We start from the raw sequence: 27632 nt of genomic DNA, 5'->3' as shown, positions 1-27632 counted from the left end.
CGGGGGGGGGGGGTGATTTGAACTTAATATTTTATAAATTTTTTACATTTTTTTAACTTTCTTTTTCTTTTTCACTATTTTTCAGACCCTCTGCTACTGTATTGCAGTATATGGCGTTTTTTCACGTGATTCATTACAATGAGCCACTGGCACAGTGTAACAAATCTGCAGCCATGGGTCTGAACAAGACCAGAGACTGCCATGGTAACCGATTGCCGCCACCCGATGACGATCGGGGGAGCGACGATCGGAAAAAGCATGGCGCCGCCACATTTTAAGTGCCGCCAGCGGCTTTGCCGACTGCGGATGATAGCGATGGGTCTTTGCTGCAATATGCAGCAAAGACCATCTCTGTATGAAGAGGGCTGAGCCCGTGAGCCCTCTTCATATACCCTTCATAGCTCTGCGGCGGATATATCCGTCGCAGAGCGTGAAGGAGTTAACAGGGACTGGAATTGTCACCCACCTACACACTCGGTCTTTGTGCCACTTTCTGACATCCTGCTACTGCTGCTGGCACCTCCACTCTGTGGCCTACCATGTTGCTGCCAGCTCCAGAATTTCTCCTTGTGCCACTCTCTGACCTCCCGCTGCTGCTGCTGCTGCCACCACTGCCGCCTCCACGCTCTAACATTGTGCCTCTCTGTAGCCTACCATGTTGCTGCCACCTCCAGAATTTCTCATTGCGCCACTCTCTGACTTCCCGCTGCTGCTGCCACCACTGCTGCCTCTATGCTCTAACATTGTGTCTCTCTGTGGCCTACCATGTTGCTACCACCTCAAGAATTTGTCATCGCGCCACTCTCTGACCTGCTGCTGGCACTGCCACCATCATGCTCTATGATTGTGCCACTCTGTGGCCTACCATGTTGCTGCCAGCTCCAGAATTTCTCTTTGTGCCACTGACTGACCTCCCACTACTGCCACCGCTGCTCCTTCCATGCTCTATGATTGTGCCACTCTGTGGCCTACCATGTTGCTGCCACCTCCAGAATTTGTCATCGTGCTACTCTCTGACCTCCTGATGCTGCTGCCACTGCCACCTCCACGCTGTATGATTGTGCCACACTGTGGCCTACCATGTTGCTGCGACTTCCAGAATTTTGTCATTTTTTGTCATTGTTCAACTCTGCTCCCTACTCATGCTGCTGCCAACTGACTGCTGTCTCCCTGGAACACCCTGTGATTTCCATAATGCTGGTTTCACCCTCTACCACTCTATGATGTTGCCACTATGTTTGGTTTTCCCCTTCATTTCATCTGTCAGAAGGATGAAAAGCTTCAGGATTGATAGCCAAAAGCAGGAGTGGATACAGAACAAAGAGGACATGCAAATATCCCATTTACTGGTCATCTCTGTTCTGGATCAACTCCTTTTTGTTTTAGGCTTTAGCAATACTGATGGATTATTGACCGATGAAAAGAAGGGCAAAATGAACAGTGAAATGAGCTGGCACAGACTTTGTCTTTTCAGGCTGTGTTCCCGTTTCACTTATTTGGTCAAGTTGGCCCATGGAATTGAAGAGTGAAGCACTAAGAGTGGTGGCTGTTATGGGCGTGTCATACTCAGGGCCGGATCTAGACAAAGCTAAAAGTGGGGCCCCAAAAAAAGCTATTTTATGACAGTCACAGTCAATAAGAGGCTCCCTTTAGTATGGTAAAACAAACTGTAATATGGGAGAATGTTATAGGAGATAGATCGTCGTGTTACTGACGAGCAATTTCCATTTTCAAATTTGCATTAAAGAGTATATAGACACAGGCGCCTTCATGCAATTTTGATTCAAACTGAAACATTTTATAAAAAAATACTTAAAATTTGACTTTGATGGCAAAAAATGTGCTCCAAACAGAAAATATTTTCACATCTCCTAAATGTAATGGATGGACAAGTGTAGAGTTCACAAATGTCCCATATCGATATGTTCACATAATTAAATCCACATAATATCACTAAAACTGTAATAACTTAATATCTTCTTTTCAGCTACATATTTTAAGACAGTCACAACCTGCAAAATATATCAATAAAACAGAATAAAAATTAAAGGTGCCATAAAACCTATATAATTCTGAAAGCATTTGTATTTGGTAATTAACGTTCAAAATTACCTCTAAAATATGTACAAATCCAGAATACTCATATAAAGAAAATATACTTTCCTAAAACAGTAAGATGTGAGGAGATCATACAGACCCCACACCAATATATTCACCAAAATATGCAGCAAAGGGAACGTTAAATCCACAGGGGACACCAAACTATTTTTACAGAAAATTGCACTGAGCGTCACCCAGATCTATCATTGTTTGCTCCTTTACACAATGGTAACCCAAATACATAACTATATATCCATAAACCAAGCTAATGGGATAGCAAAAGTCACTCTTAGATGTCGCCAGTGTATTAGCTGCAGAGCAACAGAACCCTCTGCGCTTCATAAGAATCTGAGTGAGAACGTCATAACATAGGTGTAAATAATGGAGGATGGTGTGAAATAAAAACTTTATTCAAGAACATGTGTGTGTTTTTGGTGTTTCATATAACTATGGACATGTTCTGGGTCGCGGTGTTATATTAAGCGACATTAGGAGAAGAGGATCGAATGTTCATCGTATCAGTCAATTTTCGCACAAAAAAAAAACTATCATGAAATAAGACTGTAAGAGAGAAAGTGTGTTCTTAGATAGTTCTGCATAGAGAAGGGTTAAAAACATATATATTTTTTTATATTATAGTTGATATTATTCCTTATCAAAATGTAGTAACATATAAAGTGAATATTTCCATTATCTGTGAGGTGCAGGAAATTCTCCCTGTAGCTGGCGGCTAAGAATCTAAGATTTGGCGAAGCGGCCCAAATCAAATTTCAAAAAATTCGCCCATCTCTAACCATAACTTGTTATATTGTGTAAACAAAGTGAGGGATGAGGTCATAGAACAACTCCAGGTACCAGGCCCATATAGACAAATGGTGTTAGACATGGCCCACTCCCATGTGTTGGGTGGACACTGGGAGTAGATAAAACCCAGGAGCTGATTTTACAAAGGTTTTACTGGCCCGGCTGTTATCGGGAAATATCTAATTTTTGTCAGTCCTGTCCAGTATGCCAATTAACTGCTCCAGTCTCTAATTTCCGGAGCACTTTATTACCACTGCCCATCATAGAAACTCCATTTGAGTGCATAGCCATGCATCTGGTAAAATCTGCTAGAGGACACCAGGGCATGTGAGTTGTTCTATATTCTTGACTGATCAGGGAACTCCCTTCATGTCACATGTTACGAGAGAACTTTGTAAAATACTAAATGTCAAGCAATTACGCACTTCAGTATACCATCCTCAGACTGATGGGCTAGTAGAACGATTTAATAAAAAACTGAAGGGGATGTTAAGAAAGGTAGTGGAGAAAGATGGGCATGATCGGGATTGTCTGATACCCTACCTATTGTTTAAGAGAAGTACCTCAAGCCCCCACAGGGTTTTCACCCTTTGAACTGTTGCATGGACAACACTCTCATGGTTTGCTTGATGTGGCTAAGGAGACCTGGGAAAGTGAGGTGATTCCATACAAAAGCGTAATTGAGCATGTTGCCCAGATGCATAAAAGGATAGCCAATTGTTAAGTAACATCTTCTCAAGGCCCAAGAAGCCCAAAGTAGGGTATATAATAGATCAGCCAGAATTAGGCGGTTCCCGTCAGGTGATGGTACTGGTACTTGTACCCACAGTAGAAGGAAAACTCCTTGCAAAGTGGCAGGGCCCATATAAAGGTCTTGAAAAGGTGGGTGAGGTTAACTATAGGATACACCAGCCAGGTAAAAGGAAGCCTATCCAGTTATATCATGTAAACCTCATCAAGCCCTGGAGCGATAGAGATAGACACTGCGGGTTCACCTTGCTTACTTGCCCAGTCAGAGGGGGATTTTAGAGATGTTCCTATTGCAAGCACCCTCTCACCATCACAAAAGCAGCAGTGCAAGGAGTTGTTAGAGCACAATAAAGATATGTTCTCTGAAATGCCCGGTGTTACCTCTGGCATTGAACATGAGATTGTTAATGAAACTCATGTTAGGGTAAACCTGAAGCCATATAGAATCCCTGAGGCACATAGGCATGTGGTTTCCCAAGAGGTGGAACGAATGCTAAAGTTAGGGGTCATTGAGGAATCTAAGAGCGGATGGTCAAGTCCAATGGTGTTGGTGCCCAAACTGAATGGGGAGTGGCGTTTCTGTAACTATTATAGAAAGCTTAATGAGGTCTTTAATGTGGATGCTTACCTGATGCCAAGGGTGGATGAACTAATTGAAAGGTTAGGGCCAGCCGGTTACGCTACTACATTGGATATCATTGGATCTGTCAAAGGAGGCCAAGGAAAAGACTGTCTTTTCAACATCTACTGTACAAACACTACAGTACATAATGATGCCGTTTGGGATGTAGGGGGCTCCTGCCACATTTCAAAGGGTAATGGATCACATGCTGATTGGGATTGGGAAAGTCATCTTAAAGTACCAGCAGTTTCAGATGCTTTAAAGAATGCCGGGTTTACCATCAACCCAGAGAAATGTTCCATTGGTATGGAGGAAACAAAATATCTAGGTTATGTTGTAGAAAGGGGCTTTATCAACCTCAAATAAGCAAAGTTGAAGCCATTCAAATTTGGCCACGCCCACTATAAAAACCCAAGGGAGGACATTCTTGGGGAATGTGGGCTATAGGCGATCTGTCCTTGACTTTGCCACCATTGCTGCCCCACTAACGGAGCTCACAAAAGTGACAAAATCAGACATGGTGAAGTAGACTCCGAAGGAGCCTTTAATGAGCTTAAACTTACCAGTCCTGGTAGCACCCGATTTTACAAAGGAATTTGTAGTACAGGCAGATGCTTCTAATGTAGAATTGGGTGCGATATTGTCACAGGATATAAATGGAGAAGAGCACCCTGTAATGTACTTAAACCGTAAACTTTCCTCAGCAGAAAAATGATTCCGTAGTAGAAAGAGAATGTCTGGCCATTAAGTGGGCATTAGATTCCCTCAGGTATTACCTACTGGGCAGAAATTTCAAATTGGACTCCGATCATGCGCCAGTGAATGAGAAGGGAAAAAGGGGAATAATGCCCGGATAACACGCTGGTTTCTTGCATTACAGGACTTCAGGTTTAACGTGGAACACAGAGCAGGAAAATTGCAGGAAAAGGCAGATGCTAGGGTACACTGTTTGCTGGTTGAAGGTGCCCAGCCCCTCGGCTTTGGGCAAAGGAGGGGGGTATGTGACAAGGCACAAGGTATTGTGGTTGAGGGCCGATACGTGTCACCGAGGTGCCTGGCCTCAGGGAAGTAAGCCACTTATATTTGTCAGTAACCTTAGGTTTCTGACCCTTATTTAAAAGTAACACAGCTGCTTACTGCAGCTGATCCGGGCCAGTATTACTGGAGTAGTCTGAGAGCTGGGCGGGATGACTACTCCCATGTATCCAGGCCAGGTGTTGCCTTTATTTATTAGCTAGGAGGTTTACCAGAGCTGAGAGTGTTGGTCTGGTGTCCTCCTGCTGCTGTCTCAGGACTGGGTCAGAGACGCTGGAGGATGTTAAAGCCTTTTTCCTGAAGAAAAGTTATTTTGCTTCTGCTGAAGAAAGCTGTTTATTTTCACTAGTGACTTTTTTTTAAACCCTACGGGACTCAGCCTATTTTGGACTTTAGGACGCGGCCCCATTTTTCAAATCTGCCCTGTGTCATTATAAGTGCTCATAGCTTTAGAACGCTATAAGATATCCAGGCGATTTTGAGACTGTTTTCTCATGACACATTGTACTTCAAATTAGTTTAAAAATTTGGATGATCTTTTGTGTTTAGTTATGAAAAAAAAACAAAATTTGGCAGAAATTTGGAAAAATTCTTTATTTTCAAAGTTCTAAATTTTCAAGTTCTGAAGCAGTCATAGCACCCAAATAAATTCAAAACTTACATTTCCCAAATGTCTGCTTTATGTTGGCATGGTTTTTTAAGATTCCACACATTTTACTAAAATGTTATGAGGCTCAGTATTTGGGTGCCATTTTTAAAATTTTTGGGAAAATCAGCAAAACGGATGGACCTGCTCAACTTTTAATTGACTGCGAGAGGCCTCAATAATAGCTAGAATTGTAAATTACCCCATTATGGAAACTACACCCCTCAACATATGAAAAAGCACTTTTATGAAGTTTGTTAACCCTTTAGGTGTTTTATAGGGTTAAAACAAAATGGAGGTGCGGTCTACAAATTGAAATATTTTTTGACAATATATTCATTTTAGGTGGAAAATTAAACATTTGCAATGGATTAAATGAAAAAAGGCTCCACAAAGTTTGATACCCAATTTCTCCCGAGTACTCTGATACCCCATAGGTGGTGGCATAGAATGGAAGGAGGCGCCATCAAGAGCAGATTTGCATTGTCACATTGTACAGGCTATAATTTTTTTCGTTTTTTTAATGTGGACCTATAGGGGCTTATTTCTTTTGCGACATGAGATGCACTTTTCTGGTACGTAATTTTGTGGTATCTATAGCTAATTGGTGAGATTTTATTAACTCTTTGTTGGTGGAGGAAATGAAAATCATCAATTTGTTCTTTTTGGGTTTTTTTTGCTGTTAACCATACCATAAAAATAGTATATTATTTTTATTCTTTGGGTCTCCATGATTACGAAAAGACCTCATTTATATAGATTTTTTTATTTCTTTCCCATTTTACTGAATAAAAATTAATTTGGCAAAAATGTCAATTTTAGTATCACCGACTTTCATATGCATAACTTTTTTATTTTTCTGCTTACAAATCTGGTTAAGGGCTTATTTTTTTGCGATAATGATTGCTCTTTTTAGTGTTGTAGTGTGTTACCTTTTTTATCACTTTTTAGAGCATTTTTTAAAAGGGTATTAATTAAAAATTATCATGTTTTGGAGCGTTTTTAAAGGTTTTTTTTTAGGGGGTTCCTTCTGTGGATCTAATAACAATTCAGTTTTATTATGCAGATTGTCACAGACGCAGCGATACCAAATATGAAGGGGTTTTGTGTGTTTTATTCAATTTTACTGAATGATAACTCATTTGGAGAAAATCTTGTTCATTATAACATCGCCATTTTTTCATTTACAGAACTTTTTTATTTTTCGGCTGACAAATATGGTTAAGGGCTTATTTTTTGCAAGAAGGGTTGTTCTTTTCCGTGGTCTTATTTTAGAGTGTGTAACATTTTTTTTTACTTTTTAGTGCATTATTTTTAAGGTATTCATTAAAAATTTCCTTTTTTTGGAAGGTTTTTTGTTTTTCTTTCCCTTCGCGTTTACCGTGCAGGTCCAGTAATAATTCTGTTTTATTATACAGATTGTTACAAACACGGCAATACCAAATATGTGGCTTTTTTTTGTGTGTTTGTGTTATTTATGGGAAAGTGACATTTTAGGGGCTTATATTTTTATGTATTTTTTTTTTAAATTTATTCTAATTAGAGATGGGCAAATCTATTAAAATTAGATTCGACCCGGTTCGCCGAATTTTCGGAGAAAATTCGATTCAAATCAAATCCCGGCATGTAACGTAGCGGTACGTCACATGCCGGGTGCAGCTGCATGGAGAGGTCTCACGGGCTGAGCCCTCTCCATAGCCGGTAAGTCTTTGCTGCATATTGCAGCAAAGGCTTACTGGTAACAACCGCGGTTGGTGCTAGCAAGATGCCGGCAGCTTCAAAAAAATGGCGGTGCCCATGAATAGTCGCTCTCTGTGACGTCATCGGGGAGCGCCGATCCGTCGCCATTACAGTCTCGGGTCTTCGGGACCTGAGCCAATATGCCAGAGACCCGAGGCTGCCTATCAGCACATTGTAATGAATGAGGAGGGAAATCCCCATATACTGCCATACTGTAGTATGGCAGTATATGATAGGATCGACTAGACAACCTAGGGAGTCTGAAAAATAGTAAAAATAAAAATAAAAAAGTTAAAAAATAAAAAAAACCCAAAAAGCTAAAAATTCAAATCACCCCTCTTTCCCTAGAACTGATATAAAAATAATTAAACAGTAAAAAATCATAATCACATTACGCATCGGTGCATCCGAAAATTCCCGATCTATCAAAATATAATAACGGTTTTTCACTGCGTTTAACCCCGTAATGGAAAACAGCACCCAAAGTCGAAAATGGCAATTTTTTGCCATTTTTAAAAATATACAAAAATTAAATAAAAAGTGATCAAAAGGTCATACAATCTTTAAAATGATAGCAATGAAAACTTCATCAAAAGTCGCAAAAAATGACTTCATCCACAGCTCCATACACCAAAGTATTAAAAAGTTATTAGTGCCAGAAGATGTTCAAAATAAAAAGAAAAGAATATGTACAGGAGGTATTAATTTATGTAAATGTACGAAAACATACTACCCCCATACAGTGAGGAACACTACCCCCATACAGTGAGGGACACAACCCCCATACAGTGAGGAACACTACCCCCATACAGTGAGGAACACTACCCCCATACAGTGAGGAACACTACCCCCATACAGTGAGGGACACAACCCCCATACAGTGAGGAACACTACCCCCATACAGTGAGGAACACTACCCCCATACAGTGAGGGACACTACCCCCATACAGTGAGGAACACTACCACCATACAGTGAGGGACACTACCCCCATACAGTGAGGAACACTACCCCCATACAGTGAGGAACACTACCCCCATACAGTGAGGAACACTACCTCCATACAGTGAGGAACACTACCCCCATACAGTGAGGAACACTACCCCCATACAGTGAGGGACACTACCGCCATACAGTGCGGAACACTACCGCCATACAGTGAGGAACACTACCCCCATACAGTGAGGGACACTACCCCCATACAGTGAGGGACACTACCCCCATACAGTGAGGAACACTACCCCCATACAGTGAGGAACACTACCCCCATACAGTGAGGGACACTACCCCCATACAGTGAGGAACACTACCACCATACAGTGAGGGACACTACCCCCATACAGTGAGGAACACTACCCCCATACAGTGAGGAACACTAGCCCCATACAGTGAGGGACTCTACCACCATACAGTGAGGAACACTACCCCCATACAGTGAGGAACACTACCCCCATACAGTGAGGGACACTACCCCCATACAGTGAGGAACACTACCACCATACAGTGAGGAACACTACCCCCATACAGTGAGGGACACTACCACCATACAGTGAGGAACACTACCCCCATACAGTGAGGAACACTACCCCCATACAGTGAGGAACACTACCTCCATACAGTGAGAAACACTACCCCCATACAGTGAGGAACACTACCGCCATACAGTGAGGAACACTACCGCCATACAGTGAGGAACACTACCTCCATACAGTGAGGAACACTACCTCCATACATCGAGGAACATTACCGCCATACAGTGAGGAACACTACCTCCATACAGTGAGGAACACTACCTCCATACAGTGAGGAACACTACCACCATACAGTGAGGAATACTACCACCATACAGTGAGGGACAATACCCCATACAGTGAGGAACATTACCGCCATACAGTGAGGAACACTACCTCCATACAGTGAGGAACACTACCTCCATACAGTGAGGAACACTACCACCATACAGTGAGGAATACTACCACCATACTGTGAGGGACAATACCCCATACAGTGAGGAACACTACCGCCATACAGTGAGGAACACTACCACCATACAGTGAGGGACACTACCCTCATACAGTGAGGAACACTACCCCCATACAGTGAGGGACACTACCCCCATACAGTGAGGAACACTACCCCCATACAGTGAGGGACACTACCCCCATACAGTGAGGAACACTACCCCCATACAGTGAGGGACACTACCACCATACAGTGAGGAATACTACCACCATACAGTGAGGGACAATGCCCCATACAGTGAGGAACACTACCGCCATACAGTAAGAGACACTGTCGCCATACATTGAGGAAAACTACCGCCATATAGTGAGGAACACTACCGCCATACAGTGAGGAACACTACCACCATACAGTGAGGAACACTACAGCCATACAGTGAGGGACACTAGCCCCATACAGTGAGGAACACTAGCCCCATACAGTTAGGAACACTAGCCCCATACAGTGAGGGACACTACCCCCATACAGTGAGGGACACTACCCCCATACAGTGAGTGACACTACCCTCATACAGTGAGGAACACTACCGCCATACAGTGAGGAACACTACCGCCATACAGTGAGGAACACTACCGCCATACAGTGAGGAACACTATTGCCATACAGTGAGGAACACTACCTCCATACAGTGAGGAACACTACCCCCATACAGTGAGGAACACTACCGCCATACAGTGAGGAACACTACCTCCATACAGTGAGGAACACTACCCCCATACATCGAGGAACACTACTGCCATACAGTGAGGAACACTACCCCCATACAGTGAGGATTACTACCACCATATAGTGCAGGTCACTACCGCTATACAGTGAGGAACACTACCCGCCATGTTCCTTTCTTCTTCCTAGAGTTCTCTGTCCCATGTAACACATTAGGGGTCATTTACTAAGGGCCCAATTTGCGTTTTCCCGACGTGTTACCCGAATATTTCCGATTTGCGACGATTTTCCCTGAATTGCCCCGGGGTTTTGGCGCACGCAATCGGATTTTGGCGCATTGGCGCTGGCATGCACGTGACGGAAATCGGGGGTCGTGGCCAAACGAAAAACCCGACGGATTCGGAAAAACCGCCGCATTTAACAAAAAAATTGTGTCGCAAAAAATTCACTCACCTTCATCCAGGATAGGCCGGTGTATTTCGAGGCATTCCAGCGGACTTCAGCGCAGCAACGCCACCTGGTGGACGGCGGAGGAACTAACATCATAAATCCCGTCCGGACCCGAATCCAGCGCAGAGAACGCGCCGCTGGATCGCGAATGGGCCGGGTAAGTAAATCTGCCCCATTGTGCTCCCGGCCATTTTGCTAATAAAGGGGGGAACATTTTTTTTTTTTTTTTTAATTCGAAATTCGTTCCCACGAATCACTGTAAACTTCGGATTCGTGACGAATCAAAGTTTTCCTGAAATACTAAACAAATTTAGAATCGTTTATATTTGGGCCAGAATCTTATCAAATCCAAAACAGAAACTGTATGATTTTCAAATAATTGATTTGCTTTTTATTACATTAAATCAGTATTTGATCAACGACCAATGAGCAAGAATTTGGTATCTTTTAGACCTATCAGTTTGTCTTTAACCCCTTAGGGACGTGGCCCCTTTTCGGTTTTGCGTTTTCATTTTTTACACCCCACCTTCAAAAATCTGTTCCTTTTTTATTTTTCCATGTAAAGAGCTGTGTATGGGATTGTTTTCTGCGAAACAAATTGCACTTCTTAGTGATGGTATTTATTATTCCATGCTGTGTACTGGGAAGCGGGAAAAAATTCTGAATGCAGTGAAAATGATGAAAACTCGCATTTGCGCCTTATTCTTGTGGGCTTGCTTTTTACAGCTTTCACTGAGTGCCCCATATGACATGTCTATTCTTTGGTTCCGTGTAGAGATGAGCAAGCATACTCATACCTGCTTGAGAAAATGGCATCTCCTGGCGTTTAGATAGGATAGGAGACTCTGCAGTACACCCAGTTAGGGTGTTCTATTGGAATAGTGTTAGGCAGGAGTGATACAAAAACCCAACAGCCCTTGTTAGGGCTACAATAGCGTTTTTTTAAATTTGCTTGTGGCTGGGCTTGCTGGCACTAGTAGTGCAGCTACTACCATTGTGACGAATTTGCAGGGAGACTTGCGAACGTTATTTTTGGCTCTTAGTGACACACATATCCACTGCAAGTGGGACAATTTATTGGGGGTTTCATTGAATTAGGCACAGTCTGCCAATTTTTTTTTTTTTTTGCAAAAGTTAAAGTGAAAGTCACAGCACAAAATACTTTTGTGTGTTAGAAACTAGCCATAGCAATCATCTTCTGAGGTTGCTGTCTGATTTCTTCGGCACGTTGTGTTCTTCTATAAATACAAAAAAAAAAAATTACCAAAAAAATTTACAGTTTCTCTTTTGTCTGTAAAATATACATTTATTTGGAAAATGTTGAACCCGAGGGCTAAGGGTAGAGGACAAGGGTGTGGGCATCCAATTACTGAAGAGGTCAGAGGCCGTGGTCCTGGGCGGGGAGAGACACTACCTGCTGATGAGAGATCAGGAGAACGCTGCAGAGCTACACTCCCTAGCTTCATGTCTCAACTTACTGGGGCTCGTGGTAGAGCACTGTTGAGACCACAACAGTGTGAACAGGTGATGTCGTGGATTGCGGACAATGCTTCAAGTGATTTGTCCACCAGTCAGTCTTCCACGCAGTCCACCCATGTTACCCAAGTGAGCACTCCTCCAGTTCCTCCACCTCAACCACCTTCCCCCCAGTCTGCCCCCTCCCAGGAAAATTTGGAATTTTATCCGGCATACTCTGAGGAACTGTTTTCTGGACCCTTGCCAGAGTCACAAACCACTTCTCAGGTTGCTGCTGAGCTCTTTCACGATGCCCAGGTTTTCCAACGGTCGCAGTCTGTGGGTGATGATGACATTGTTGACGTAGTGGAAGAGGTGTGTAAAGAGGTGTCAGACGATGAGGAGACACTGTTGTCAGACAGTGGTGAAGTTGTTGTCAGGGCAGGAAGTCCGAGGGGGGAGCAGACTGAGGGATCGGAGGATAACAAGGTGACAGACCCAAGCTGGGTTGATAGGCCGGGTGAAGACAGTGCTTCTGAGATGGAGGCAAGTCCTATACCAGAACAGGTTGTAAGAGGCAGTGGTGGGTCTAGACGGAGAGGCAGGGCTAGAGCTGGTGCATCAGCGTCAAATGTTTCACCTAATGAAGCTCCCGTGGCGAGGGCTAGATGTTCTCAAGTATGGAGGTTCTTTAAAGAAACAGCGGATGACCGACGGACTGTGGTGTGCAACCTGTGCCACACCAGGATCAGCAGGGGTTCCACTACTACTAGCTCAACCACCACCAGTATGCGCAGGCATATCAGTGCTAAACACCCCACTCAGTGGAACCAAGGCCGTTCACCTCCGGCCGGGCCCACCACTGCTCCTTCCCCTGTGGCATTTGCTGCCTCTGCTAGTCAGCACCCGGCCCAGGACCCCGGCACAACCACCTCCCGCTCGAAAACCACACTTTCGCCTCCACGATCCTCCACAGCGTCCACCAATGTCTCCATGCGCAGCGTTCAGCTGTCTATATCCCAGACGCTGGAGCGCAAGAGGAAATACAGTTCCACCCACCCACACGCCCAAGCCCTCAATGTCCACATCTCCAAATGACTGAGCCTGGAGATGCTGCCTTATAGGCTGGTAGAGACCAAGGCCTTTAGCAACCTCATGGTGGCGACTGCCCATCGGTATTCGGTCCCCAGCCACCACTACTTTTCCCGATGTGCCGTCCCAGCCCTGCACCAGCACGTGTCAGACAACATCATCCGTGCCCTGACCAACGCCGTTTCTGACAAGGTCCACCTAAGCACGGACACGTGGACGAGTGCTGCCGGGCAGGGCCACTATATTTCGCTGACGGCACATTGAGTTAACTTGGTGGAGGCTGGGACCGAGTCTGACCCTGGGGCTGCTCACATACTGCCGACGCCAAGGATTGCGGGGCCTACCTCGGTCACGGTCTCTCAGTCCTACTATGCCACCTGGCCCATGTGTTAAATCTGATAGTTCAGCAGTTCCTCAAGACATACCCCAATCTGTCTGATTTGCTCACGAAGGTTTACCGCATCTTTGCGCATTTCAGAAAGTTGACCACAGATGCTGCCACTCTCAAAGCTTCACCTGCCCGCTCACCGACTGTTGTTGTGTGACGTGCCCACAAGATGGAATTCCACATTAACCATGTTGTCCAGAGTTTACCAGCAGCGCAGAGCGATTGTAGACTGCCAGATGTCAACTTCTACCAGAACTGGTAGTCAGGTCAGTCAGCTTCCTCAAGTCTACAATGAGGAGCGGACGTGGATGTCTGATATCTGTCAGGTGCTGAGTAACTTTGAGGAGTCAACACAGATGGTCAGTGCCATCATCAGCCTCACCATCCCGCTACTTAGCCTTTTGAAAAACTCTCTGGTCAGCATGAAGTCGAAAGCTTTGCGCTCGTCACAAGAGACGGGGAAGAAGATTCCCTTGTTGATAGCCAGAGCATCTTCGGGTCTGCTTCTCAGCGCGTATCAGAGGAGGTGGAGGAGGAGGAAGAGGAGGAGAATGTCGGCGAGACAGAGGAAGGGAGCATTGCTCAGTGCTTAACTGTTCAGCATGTATGGGCAGAAGAAGAGGAGTTGGAGGAGGAGGAAATGGGCAGTCAGGCCAGTGAGGGGAGTAAATTTTTGCACGTTGGGACTCTGGCACATATGGCAGATTTCATGCTAGGCTGCCTATCCCGTGACCCTCACGTTCAAAGAATTTTTTCCACCACCGATTACTGGGTATTCACTCTCCTGGACCCACGGTACAAGCAAAATCTTTCCACTCTCATCCCTAGAGAGGAAATGAGTGTGAGAATGCATGAATACCAGCAGGCCCTGGTGCACAAGCTGAAACAGAATTTCCCTTCTGACAGCGCTAGCGGCAGAGGGCGTACTTCTGCGGGACAAGTAGCGAGGGAAAGTAGGCGAGCAGGCACTGGCAGGGGTACGCTCTACAAGGCCTTTGCCAGTTTTATGTCACCCCAGCAAGACACGGTCACCTGTCCCCAGTCTCGGCAGAGTAGGGCTGATCTTTACAGAAAGATGGTGAGGGAGTACGTTGTTCTGTCCCCACATAAGGCGATTGAAGGTGTAACTGGCTGGTAAATAGTAACTGGGAAACTTTCCTACCTTCGTATCCAGAATGTGGAGCAGACAGGACCAGAGCTCAGATGCAGTAGATAAGATGCAGGAACTCAGTGATGTGAAGCAAGACCTGCTTTATTTACCTCAGATACAGCTGTAGTCACTGATACAATATTTTGGTTGTTCTGAGATTGTCGATGATTGATGATACTTGGAGATAATAATTATTGCTGACAACTTTGGCTTCTATAAACTGACATCTGTGGCTGCTGGTCAGAAATTTATGCTTCAGTAGCCCAAAACATGTGTGTTCCCAGTTGCAGGCAACCGAAGATGGCTGCCACAGGAAAAAACAAGGAACAGGGCTCCAAAACCACTCCTACTAGAAAAATCAAAAACAAAAAAAAATCAAAACAAGCAGAGGGAACGCATGTACCTCCTGACCAGCAGATGGCAGCATAGCACCAATATATTTCACATATAAGAATAATGGAGGCAGAACAAAATACAGTAATATAAACAGTAGAATAACAACATAGCTAAAGGGGAACAGCACATACGTAGCTGACCATACCATCGTCCTAAATGATCACACAGCTCCCTACAACTACTGGGTTTCAAAGCTGGACATGTAGCACGAACTGGCGCTGTACGCCTTGGAGGTTCTTGCCTGCCCTGCCGCTAGCGTGTTGTCTGAGCGGGTTTTCAGTGCAGCTGGTGGTATCATCACCGATAAGCATACACGCCTGTCGACTGACAGTGCTGACAGGATGACTCTTATCAAGATGGATCAAGCCCGGATTTCCATTTTCCACCAGGTGAAAGCAGCTCAACCTGAATAATTCTCATGTATGCACTCCTCCTCCTCATTTTCCTCCTTCCCCTCCTCTTTGTACACTAAAGCAGAGGCAACTGGTTATTTTTTGCCAGGGCCAACTGGCTCTAGCTATAGTACTCTATGTAGTTAATTTTTCTGGAGGGCCACCTACCCGGTCCTCTGTTTTAAAAATTTTTTGGGAGTGCCACATACAGGTACTCTATGTATTTAATTTTTCTGGAGGGCCACCTACCTGGTCCTCTGTATTGAAAACTTTTTTGGACTGCCACGTACAGGCACTATCCAAATTTAATTATCTCCATAGAAGCCTCCACACGTCCACCATTTTGGCATAATGGTGCGATTAGGCAGCCTCAGAGGCATCCATGCATGCTGTCCCTGCTGTTTCCTGTCCATTTCCGTGGTGTTTCCATCATTTTCTGAGGTTTTCAGGTGTTTGGCCAAGCTTCCCTGTGCAGACCCTTGGTCCCCTTGAAAAATGCTCGAGTCTCCCATTGACTTCAAAAGTTTGACTCGAATAACGAGCACTCGAGCATTTTAGTGCTTGCTCATCTCAAGTTCCGTGCAATCACGAGGATACCAAATTTGTGTAGGTTGTATAATGTTTTCATACATTTAATTAAAATTAAAAAGATTCTTCATTAGAGATGAGCGAACATGCTCGTCCGAGCTTGATGCTCGGTCGAGCATTAGGGTACTCGAAACTGCTCGTTGCTCGGACGAATACTTCGCCCGCTCGAGAAAATGGCAGCTCCCGCCGTTTTGCTTTTTGGCGGCCAGAAACAGAGCCAATCACAAGCCAGGAGACTCTGCACTCCACCCAGCATGACGTGGTACCCTTACACGTCGATAGCAGTGGTTGGCTGGCCAGATCAGGTGACCCTGGGATAGACTAGCCGCTGCCCGCGCTGCTCGGATCATTCTGTGTCTGGATGCCGCTAGGGAGAGAGCTGCTGCTGGTCAGGGAAAGCGTTAGGGTGTTCTATTAGCTTACTGTTAGGCAGGAGTGATTCTCAAAGAACCCAACAGCCCTTCTTAGGGCTACAATAACGTTCTACTTTTTTTATTTTAATTTGCATCTAGTACCATTTTGTGAGGAATTAGCAGGGGGACTTGCTACCGTTGTGTTTAGCTCTTAGTGGCACACATATCCATAGCAAAGACCGAAGTGGGAAAATTTAGTAGGGGTTGGATTTCAATTAGGCACTAACTCAGTGTCATCTCATCTGGCATAGTAGTGTGCTTTGATACTTGGCTAGAAAATAGCCATAGGAGAATACAAAGAGCTTACTTACGCCTACAGTAGCGTTCTATATATTTGATTTCTGGTTGATCTGCTGGTGGCTGTACTTTCTGCAGTGCATGTACTAGCCAATTCTGAGCAATTTGTAGTGAGACTTGCGACCGCTGTGTTCTGCGCTTAGTGACGCACATATCCATAGCAAAGACCGAAGTGGGAAAATTTAGTAGGGGTTGGATTTCAATTAGGCACTAACTCAGTGTCATCTCATCTGGCATAGTAGTGTGCTTTGATACTTGGCTAGAAAATAGCCATAGGAGAATACAAAGAGCTTACTTACGCCTACAGTAGCGTTCTATATATTTGATTTCTGGTTGATCTGCTGGTGGCTGTACTTTCTGCAGTGCATGTACTAGCCAATTCTGAGCAATTTGTAGTGAGACTTGCGACCGCTGTGTTCTGCGCTTAGTGACGCACATATCCATAGCAAAGACCGAAGTGGGAAAATTTAGTAGGGGTTGGATTTCAATTAGGCACTAACTCAGTGTCATCTCATCTGGCATAGTAGTGTGCTTTGATACTTGGCTAGAAAATAGCCATAGGAGAATACAAAGAGCTTACTTACGCCTACAGTAGCGTTCTATATATTTGATTTCTGGTTGATCTGCTGGTGGCTGTACTTTCTGCAGTGCATGTACTAGCCAATTCTGAGCAATTTGTAGTGAGACTTGCGACCGCTGTGTTCTGCGCTTAGTGACGCACATATCCATAGCAAAGACCGAAGTGGGAAAATTTAGTAGGGGTTGGATTTCAATTAGGCACTAACTCAGTGTCATCTCATCTGGCATAGTAGTGTGCTTTGATACTTGGCTAGAAAATAGCCATAGGAGAATACAAAGAGCTTACTTACGCCTACAGTAGCGTTCTATATATTTGATTTCTGGTTGATCTGCTGGTGGCTGTACTTTCTGCAGTGCATGTACTAGCCAATTCTGAGCAATTTGTAGTGAGACTTGCGACCGCTGTGTTCTGCGCTTAGTGACGCACATATCCATAGCAAAGACCGAAGTGGGAAAATTTAGTAGGGGTTGGATTTCAATTAGGCACTAACTCAGTGTCATCTCATCTGGCATAGTAGTGTGCTTTGATACTTGGCTAGAAAATAGCCATAGCAATAGGATAGCATTGTTTGGTTTTAAAAACTCAAAAAAAAACAAAAAACACAAAAAAAAACAAAAAACACAAAAAAAAACAAAAAAAAGTAAAAAAAAAAATAAAGTTATAACTCTCATTTTAAAAATGTTTAACCCGAGGGCTAGGGGTAGAGGACGAGGGCGGGGACGTGGGCGTCCAACTACTGCAGGGGTCAGAGGCCGTGGTCCTGGGCGGGGTGAGACACCACCTGCTGATGAGGGAGCAGGGGAACGCCGCAGAGCTACACTCCCTAGGTTCATGTCTGAAGTTACTGGGACTCGTGGTAGAGCACTGTTGAGGCCAGAACAGTGCGAACAGGTGATGTCGTGGATTGCTGACAATGCTTCGAGCAATTTGTCCACCACCAGTCAGTCTTCCACGCAGTCCACCCATGTCACCGAAATCGCCACTCCTCCAGCTCCTGCACCTCAGCCTCCTCCCCCCCAGTCTGCCCCCTCCCAGGAAAATTTGGCATTTGAACCGGCATACTCTGAGGAACTGTTTTCTGGACCCTTCCCACAGTCACAAACCACTTGTCCGGTTGCTGCTGAGCAATTTTCCGATGCCCAGGTTTTCCACCAGTCACAGTCTGTGGGTGATGATGACCTTCTTGACGTAGTGGAAGTGTGTAAAGAGGTGTCCGACGATGAGGAGACACGGTTGTCAGACAGTGGGGAAGTTGTTGTCAGGGCAGGAAGTCCGAGGGGGGAGCAGACTGAGGGATCGGAGGATGATGAGGTGACAGACCCAAGCTGGGTTGAGAGGCCGGGTGAACACAGTGCTTCTGAGACGGAGGAGAGTCCTCGACCAGAACAGGTTGGAAGAGGCAGTGGTGGGGCCAGACGGAGAGGCAGGGCCAGAGCTGGTGCATCAGCGCCAAATGTGTCAACTAGTGAAGCTCCCGTGGCGAGGGCTCTTGCGGCGAGGGCTAGATCTTCAGAAGTCTGGAGGTTCTTTAAGGAAACACCGGATGACCGACGGACTGTGGTGTGCAACATTTGCCAAACCAGGCTCAGCAGGGGTTCCACCACTACTAGCTTAACTACCACCAGTATGCGCAGGCATATGAATGCTAAACACCCCACTCAGTGGCAACAAGCCCGTTCACCTCCGGCCGTGCACACCACTGCTCCTTCCCCTGTGTCAGCTGCTAGTCAGCCCCCTGCCCAGGACCCTGCCACAAAAACCCCATCGTCGCCTCCACGATCCTCCACAGCATCCACCAGCGTTCAGCTCTCCATACCCCAGACGCTGGAGCGGAAACGCAAATATAGTGCAACCCACCCGCACGCCCAAGCCCTTAATGTGCACATCTCCAGATTGCTTAGCCTGGAGATGCTACCCTATAGGCTAGTAGAGACCGAGGCCTTTCGCAACCTCATGCCGCCCCTCCGTATTCGGTCCCCAGCCGCCACTACTTTTCCCGATGTGCCGTCCCAGCCCTGCACCAGCACGTGTCAGACAACATCATCCGTGCCCTGACCAACGCCGTTTCTGACAAGGTCCACCTGACCACGGACACGTGGACGAGTGCTGCCGGGCAGGGCCACTATATATCGCTGACGGCACATTGGGTTAACTTGGTGGAGGCTGGGACCGAGTCTGACCCTGGGGCTGCTCATATACTGCCGACGCCGAGGATTGCGGGGCCTACCTCGGTCCAGGTGTTTCAGGCCTACTATGCCTCCTCCTCCTCCCACCCCTCCTCCACCTCCTCCTCCGAACTATTATCCGTGGGCACGGCGCCATCAGTCGGTAGCTCTAGGCACAGCAGCAGTGCCGTCGCTAAGCGACAGCAGGCGGTGCTCAAACTGCTGAGCCTAGGCGACAAAAGGCACACCGCCCAAGAGCTATTACAGGGCATCACGGCGCAGACTGATCTGTGGCTGGCACCGCTGAACCTCAAGCCGGGAATGGTTGTGTGTGACAACGGCCGTAACCTGGTGGCGGCTCTGCAACTCGGCAGACTGACACATGTGCCATGCCTGGCCCATGTGTTAAATCTGATAGTTCAGCGTTTCCTCAAGACATACCCCAATCTGTCTGATTTGCTCACGAAGGTGCGCCGCATCTGTGCGCATTTCAGGAAGTCCAGCCCAGATGCTGCCACTCTCAAGGCAGCGCAGCGCCGCCTCCAACTGCCCGCTCACCGACTGTTGTGCGACGTGCCCACGAGGTGGAATTCAACACTGACCATGTTATCCAGAGTTTACCAGCAGCGCAGAGCGATTGTAGACTGCCAGATGTCAACTTCCACCAGAACTGGTAGTCAGGTCAGTCAGCTTCCTCAAGTCTACAATGAGGAGTGGACGTGGATGTCTGATATCTGTCAGGTGCTGAGTAACTTTGAGGAGTCAACACAGATGGTCAGTGGCGATGCCGCCATCATCAGCCTCACCATCCCGCTGCTTGGCCTGTTGAAAAACTCTCTGGTCAGCATGAAGTCGGAAGCTTTGCGCTCGTCACAAGAGACAGGGGAAGAATATTCCCTTGTTGATAGCCAAAGCACCCTCAGGTCTGTTTCTCAGCGCATATCGGAGGAGGTGGAGGTGGAGGAGGATGAGGAGGAAGAGGAGGAGAATGTTGGCGAGACACAAGAGGGGACCATTGTTGAGTCCTTCACTGTTCAGCGTGTATGGGCAGAAGAAGAGGAGTTGGAGGAGGAGGAAATGGACAGTCAGGCCAGTGAGGGGAGTGAATTCTTACGCGTTGGTACTCTGGCGCATATGGCAGATTTCATGCTAGGCTGCCTATCCCGTGACCCTCGCGTTCAAAGAATTTATTCCAGCACCGATTACTGGGTGTTCACTCTCCTGGACCCACGGTACAAGCAAAATCTTCCCACTCTCATCCCTGCAGAGGAAAGGAGTGTGAGAATGCATGAATACCAGCAGGCCCTGGTGCACAAGCTGAAACAGTATTTCCCTTCTGACAGCGCTAGCGGCAGAGTGCGTAGTTCTGCGGGACAAGTAGCGAGGGAGAGTAGGCGAGCAGGCAGCTTGTCCAGCACTGGCAAGGGTACGCTTTGCAAGGCTTTTGCCAGCTTTATGTCACCCCAGCAAGACACTGTCACCTGTCCCCAGTCTCGGCAGAGTAGGGCTGATCTTTACAGAAAGATGGTGAGGGAGTACGTAGCTGACCATACCATCGTCCTAAATGATCACACAGCTCCCTACAACTACTGGGTTTCAAAGCTGGACATGTGGCACGAACTGGCGCTGTACGCCTTGGAGGTTCTTGCCTGCCCTGCCGCTAGCGTCTTGTCCGAGCGGGTTTTCAGTGCAGCTGGTGGCATCATCACCGATAAGCGTACACGCCTGTCGACTGACAGCGCTGACAGGCTGACGCTTATTAAAATGAATAAAGGCTGGATTTCTCAGAATTTCCAATCTCCACCAGGTGAAGGAAGCTCAACCTGAATAATTGATCCACTCCTCCTCCTCCTCATTTTCCTCCTTCTCCTCCTCTTTGTACAGTAAAGCAGAGGAAAATGGCTATTTTTTGACAGGGCCCACTGGCTCTTGCTATAGTACTTCATGCATTTAATTTTTCTGGAGGGCCACCTACCCGGTCCTCTGTTTGAAACAATTTTTGTGAGTGCCACATACAGGCACTCAATCTATTCCATTTTACTGCAGGGCCACCTACCTGCTCCTCTGGTTTGAAACATTTTTGGGACTGCCACATACAGGCACTCAATCTATTCCATTTTACTGGAGGGCCACCTACCTGCTCCTCTGGTTTGAAAAATTTTTGGGACTGCCACATACAGGCACTCAATCTATTCCATTTTACTGCAGGGCCACCTACCTGCTCCTCTGGTTTGAAACATTTTTGGGACTGCCACATACAGGCACTCAATCTATTCCATTTTACTGGAGGGCCACCTACCTGCTCCTCTGGTTTGAAAAATTTTTGGGACTGCCACATACAGGCACTCAATCTATTCCATTTTACTGGAGGGCCACCTACCTGCTCCTCTGGTTTGAAAAATGTTTGGGACTGCCACATACAGGCACTATCCAAATTAAATTGTCTCCATAGCAGCCTCCACACGTTGTCTCCATTGCTACCTCCAAAAGTCGTCCATATAGCTGCCTCCATACATCGTCCCTTTATCAAACGAGGTGTGTCAGGCAGAAATTTGGGTTGTTTTCATGGATTCCACATCAAAGTTGTTAACTTTGTCGCCACCCTGCTGTGTTATCCACAAAATATACTGGCAAACTTTTACCATTTAGGGATATTATTTCAGCGCTTCTTGCGCATCTGTTTACATTCCCCTCACCCGGCATATCCTAAACTTATAAGAACGCTACTACACTTGATCTTATACAAAAGGTTCTTAGAAGTGCTGTTTGGGGAGTAGCCTAGAGACAGGGGCTTGGATTGGCGAAAGCTCGCCTGGCAGCGGAGCGCCAGCTCCATGCGCATCATGCGCTTCTTGCGCATCTGTTTACATTCCCCTCACCCGCCATATCCCAAACTTATAAGAACGCTACTACACTTAACTTGGTGCAGGCTGGGACCGAGTCTGACCCTGGGGCTGGTCATATACTGCCGACGCAGAGAATTGCGGGGCCTACCTCGGTCCAGGTCTCAAAGGCCTACTATACCTCCTCCCACCCCTCCTCCACCTCCTCCTCCTCCGAATTACCATCCGTGGGCATGGCGCCATCAGTCGGTAGCTCTAGGCACAGCAGCAGTGCCGTCGCTAAGCGACAGCAGGCGGTGCTGAAACTGCTGAGCCTAGGCGATAAAAGGCACACCGCCCAAGAGCTATTACAGGGCATTCCACATCAAAGTTGTTAACTTTGTCGCCACCCTGCTGTGTAATCCACAAAATATACTTGCAAACTTTTACCATTTAGGGATATTATTTCAGCGCTTCTTGCGCATCTGTTTACATTCCCCTCACCCGCCATATCCTAAACTTATAAGAACGCTACTACACTTGATCTTATACAAAAGGTTCTTAGAAGTGCTGTTTGGGGAGTAGCCTAGAGACAGGGGCTTGGATTGGCGAAAGCTCGCCTGGCTGCAGAGCGCCAGCTCCATCCCAAGATCCAACTAACATAGTTGCAGCACCTTTAATCTACTACTAGTTCACTGCCTCCATAATAATAATAATAATAATCTTTATTTATATAGCGTCATCATATTCTGTAGCGCTTTACAAATCATAGGAAACAAATACAAATGTAATGTAACAGAGCACAACATTTGTATGGAACAACAGGAGTGAGGTCCCTGCTCGCCAGAGCTTACGGTTTATGAAGATGATGGGGTAACACGAGGTAAAAGAATATTTAATGGTCAAGCCATTCTTCTTAGGGAATAGAAAAAAATATAATAAATGGAATTGCTGTCGCTTGAACCACTCAGCCGTCATCTTATATACCAGGTCCAGGGTGAATGGGACTGCAGAGAAGTCTGGTGCCTGTTGGTTGCTGGATAACAGATGGGAGGACGACACAGGACGGGTTAGTAGAAGAGTTAAAACTTCATACAGTTAATGATTGTTATAGGCTTGCCTAAAGAAATGGGTTTTAAGAGCATGTTTGAAACTTTGGAGGTTAGGTATTAGTCTGATAGTCCGGGGCAGAGCATTCCATAGAATTGGTGCAGCTCTAGAGAAGTCTTGGAGACGCGAGTGGGAGGTCCGCACTAGGGTAGAGGTTAATCTAAGATCACTGGCGGATCTAAGAGCACGGGTTGGGCGATAGACTGAGATAAGAGAGGAGAGGTAGGGGGGTGCAGCATTATACAGAGCTTTATGGATGAGGGTTATTATTATTTTAAACTGTATTCGAAAGGAGACTGGCAGCCAGTGCAGCGACTGGCATGAACTGTAAGCATACATGGTCCCCTTATCAAACGAGCTGTGTCAGGCAGAATTTTGGGTTGTTTTCATGGCTTCCATGTTAACTTTGTCGCCACCCTGCTGTGTAATCCACAAAATATACTGGCAAACTTTTATCATGTACCGATATTATTTGAGCGCTTCTTCCTCACCTCCTTTGGTTCCTCTCTGACACCCATTGGTTTGAAGCCTGAGTCCAATTAGGGTATGTCACCATGCCACTCTCTAGCCTGCTGCCGCTGCCTCTGCATGCCGTCCCCTATAGTGTCAGGGTCAATTATTGGATGTTTTAGATGCTATCTAGCTTCATTCTGTCACTCTGTCATGGCCATGCTGTTGCCCATAATTTTGGCATAATGGTGCGATTAGGCAGCCTCAGAGGCATCCATGCATGCTGCCCCTGCTGTTTCCTGGCCATTTCCGTGGTGTTTCCATCCTTTTCTGAGGTTCCCAGGTGTTTGGCCAAGCTTCCCTGTGCAGAGCCTTGGTCCCCTTGAAAAATGCTCGAGTCTCCCATTGACTTCAATGGGGTTCGTTATTCGAGACGAGCACTCGAGCATCGGGAAAAGTTCGTCTCGAATAACGAGTACCCGAGCATTTTAGTGTTCGCTCATCTCTATTCTTCATTTTGTCATGTTCTGGCTCTAATAACTTTTTCATATTTCAGTGCATGAAGCGGTGGGTGGTGTCATTTTTTGCGACTTTTGATGACACTTTTAATGCTATCATTTTGAGGACTGTACGGCAGTTTGATCACTTTTTATAGAATTGTTTATATTATTTAAAATGGCAAAAAAAGTGGCACTTTCGACTTTGGGCGCTATTTTCCGTTACAGGGTTAAACACTGGGAAAAATCGTTATTATATTTTGATAGATCGGACATTTTGGGACGCAATGATACCAAATATGTTTATGATTCTTAGTGTTTATTTGCTTTTATATGTGATCTAGGGATTTAAACTTTTCCTTTTTTTTTTTTTACTATTTTTTCATATTTTTTAAATTTTTTAAATTTTTTTTTACCATTATTTCAGATCCTCCAGGTTAATTTAACCCTGTAGGGTCCGATTGCTAATACTTTATACTGCAATACTACTGTATTGCAGCATATAGCAATATTACAATTATTTCTAATAGCCTGCCACCTGCTGGCAATTAGAGATCATTGCACATGGCAAGCCTACGAGTCTCAATGAGACTGTAGGCTGCAATGCCAACCAATGGCTTCCCTCCAATGGCGTCACAGGGGGTGGCGATCGGCCATCCAAGATGGCAGCGCCCATTGAAGGAAAGTTAGGTGCCATGGTCGGGTTCGATCGCGGCACTTAACAGGTTAAGTGGCCCCTGTGCCCAGGCCCATTACTGGTGTGTGATCAAGGTTTTTTTTTATTTCCATTTCTGGGTGTGACTTGCTTGTTTTGTACCCCTATGTAGTATGTACCTATCCCCCCATTTTATCAGAATCAATTTATCATATGCCAATCTTGGGTGGCTCCCTTTCCATAAAAATCTGCGGAACGTAGCCCAGATTTGCAGGGTGCATAGCAATTTGGGCAATTTGGGCGGCATGGTGGCTGAGTGAGTAGCACTTCTGCCATGCAGCACTGGGGTCCTGGGTTGAAATACCACCCAGGTCAACATCTGCAAAGAGTTTGTATGTTCTCTCCGTGTTTGCGTGGGTTTCCTCCGGGTACTCCGGTTTCCTCCCACACTCTAAAACATACTGTTAGGTTGTTTAGATTGTGAGCCCCATGGGGACAGGGACCAATTTGACATGCTTGTGCAGTGCTGTGTAATCTGTGTGCGCTATATAAATAAAGAATTATTATTATTATTATTATTATAATAAAGGCTTTTAAAATGTTCTTTCTCCCTAACCATGAGACATAAGGTATGCTTAGGACTTGAGTTGGGATGGGAGGTATTGCAGGAATTTAGCATAATTGTGCATATATAGCTGGGTGTGTGATAAGCACACCCAAATATTGGATGGTATCTTTTCTCCATTTGAATAGGTAGGTGAATGGTTCATAAGGCGGGAGGCAATTGCTTCCGGGGCAGATATATATTAATGGCTTTGGACTTGCCAATGTTGACTTTAAAATTAGATACTTCCCCAAAATCTTTAAGAAGTTTTATGATTGCGGGAAAAGCATGCTAGCATTTTCACTGCATTTGGAATTTTTTTCCCACTTCCCAGTGCACGGCATGGAATATTCAATACCACCACAATGAAGTGCAATGTGTTACACAGAAAACAAACCCTCTCAGAGCTCTTTATGTGTAAAAATAAAAAAGTTAGAGATTTTTGAATGTGGGGAGTGAAAGATGGAAATGAAAAAACAGAAAAGGGACAAGTCGTTAAGGAGTTAAAGTAAAGTGACAGGTTTAACAGGGGTCCACTACACAGGACATAGACATACCATATTTGCTGCTTTACAAACACCTGCACAAAGGTAGAATGTTACAGTCCCTGCAAAGGGGACGGAAGTTTACAAAATCTCATCCACACATTGCTGAAAAAACAACTCAAATGACAACTGATTAACGTGGATTATCAATTCACTGCAGGTGGGATGCGAATGTTCATGCATCTGATCAGGGCGTCTATTATTGACCTACCCCAAGGACTCCATAGGTTTTATTTGTTTCATTTTGTAATTGTTATTATTTGTTCTTATTATTTTACTAAATAAAAATGGTGATAATCTGAAAATATTACTCACCAAAATCCCAAAATAAACATTAGGAATAAGAATCCAACTATATAACTGGGAGACGGCATGTTCTTCCAACGTCTTTGTACAAATCAAAGTACAGATTCCCACTTGCAGAGAAAGAACAAATCACTGCTCCTTACAAAGTTCCTAGAATTTGTCAATGAGGCAAGGATAAGTCATAGGGAATAGATGGACATGAGATATACTGAGATATTCCTCATTTAAATAAGGATGTGAATGAGTCAGGAGCTAAGGAATCAGTAGGTTGGCACATACATAACTTACTCCTCCTAGGGTTTCATTCACATATAAAATACACACATATACAAATCTTCATCTTTCCAAGCAACCAGAAACAATCATCTTCAGGGTTCTCACTACATTAGTTATACAATATACATTCATGCTACTACTACTACTACTACTACTACTACTACACCATATACATATGTAAATTAATTGTGATATAAGTGAGTGATCACACTTACCTATGAAGGCATAAGGCTCTAGTACCCAGTTAAGCCGTAATCTAGCATGGATCCATACGATTACTGTTCCAGTCCTTAAAGTAGCACTTACCATGCTTCAGCCTTGGATTATATCTTATTTTTCAGGCTGATGCTGTATAATAATTTAGACAAAGATACAGTATGATTAAACCCCTCTACAGGGTCCCTATCTGGTACTGTCAGCTGTTATGCCACCTGTTTACAGTGCTGGTCTGATTAATGGTTCCACATCTTAAAGGGGTTGACCACTAATAACAAACTTTTCCAGGGTAAATATAAGACCCTAACAGGGTCATCCATATTGTACTCCCCATGGAAAAGTTTGTTTGTAATGTACAAGAGCCCCGAGTCACATGACACCTATAGCAGGATGGGGACTCCCTGT

The 27632-nt window shown here is 45.4% G+C and overlaps 1 protein-coding gene and 1 long non-coding RNA gene across 5 annotated transcripts in view; both read right to left on the bottom strand.

The window, feature by feature from the left end:
- The window catches only part of LOC140103546 (histo-blood group ABO system transferase 2-like), a 137228-nt gene that overhangs the window by 32005 nt on the left and 77591 nt on the right, over positions 1 to 27632 (bottom strand). The gene's annotated exons all lie outside the window — the stretch shown is intronic.
- Positions 11896 to 26881, bottom strand: LOC140103547 (uncharacterized). Its single transcript, XR_011850127.1, has 3 exons — positions 26745 to 26881; positions 14928 to 15264; positions 11896 to 12068 (listed from the first exon to the last, which is right to left on the bottom strand). It is a non-coding gene; the product is annotated as an uncharacterized lncRNA (long non-coding RNA).

The sequence above is a fragment of the Engystomops pustulosus genome, chromosome 10, assembly GCF_040894005.1.
Source record: "Engystomops pustulosus chromosome 10, aEngPut4.maternal, whole genome shotgun sequence".
In the NCBI taxonomy this organism is placed as follows: domain Eukaryota; kingdom Metazoa; phylum Chordata; class Amphibia; order Anura; family Leptodactylidae; genus Engystomops; species Engystomops pustulosus.
This window is presented reverse-complemented; position numbering and strand designations above follow the sequence as displayed.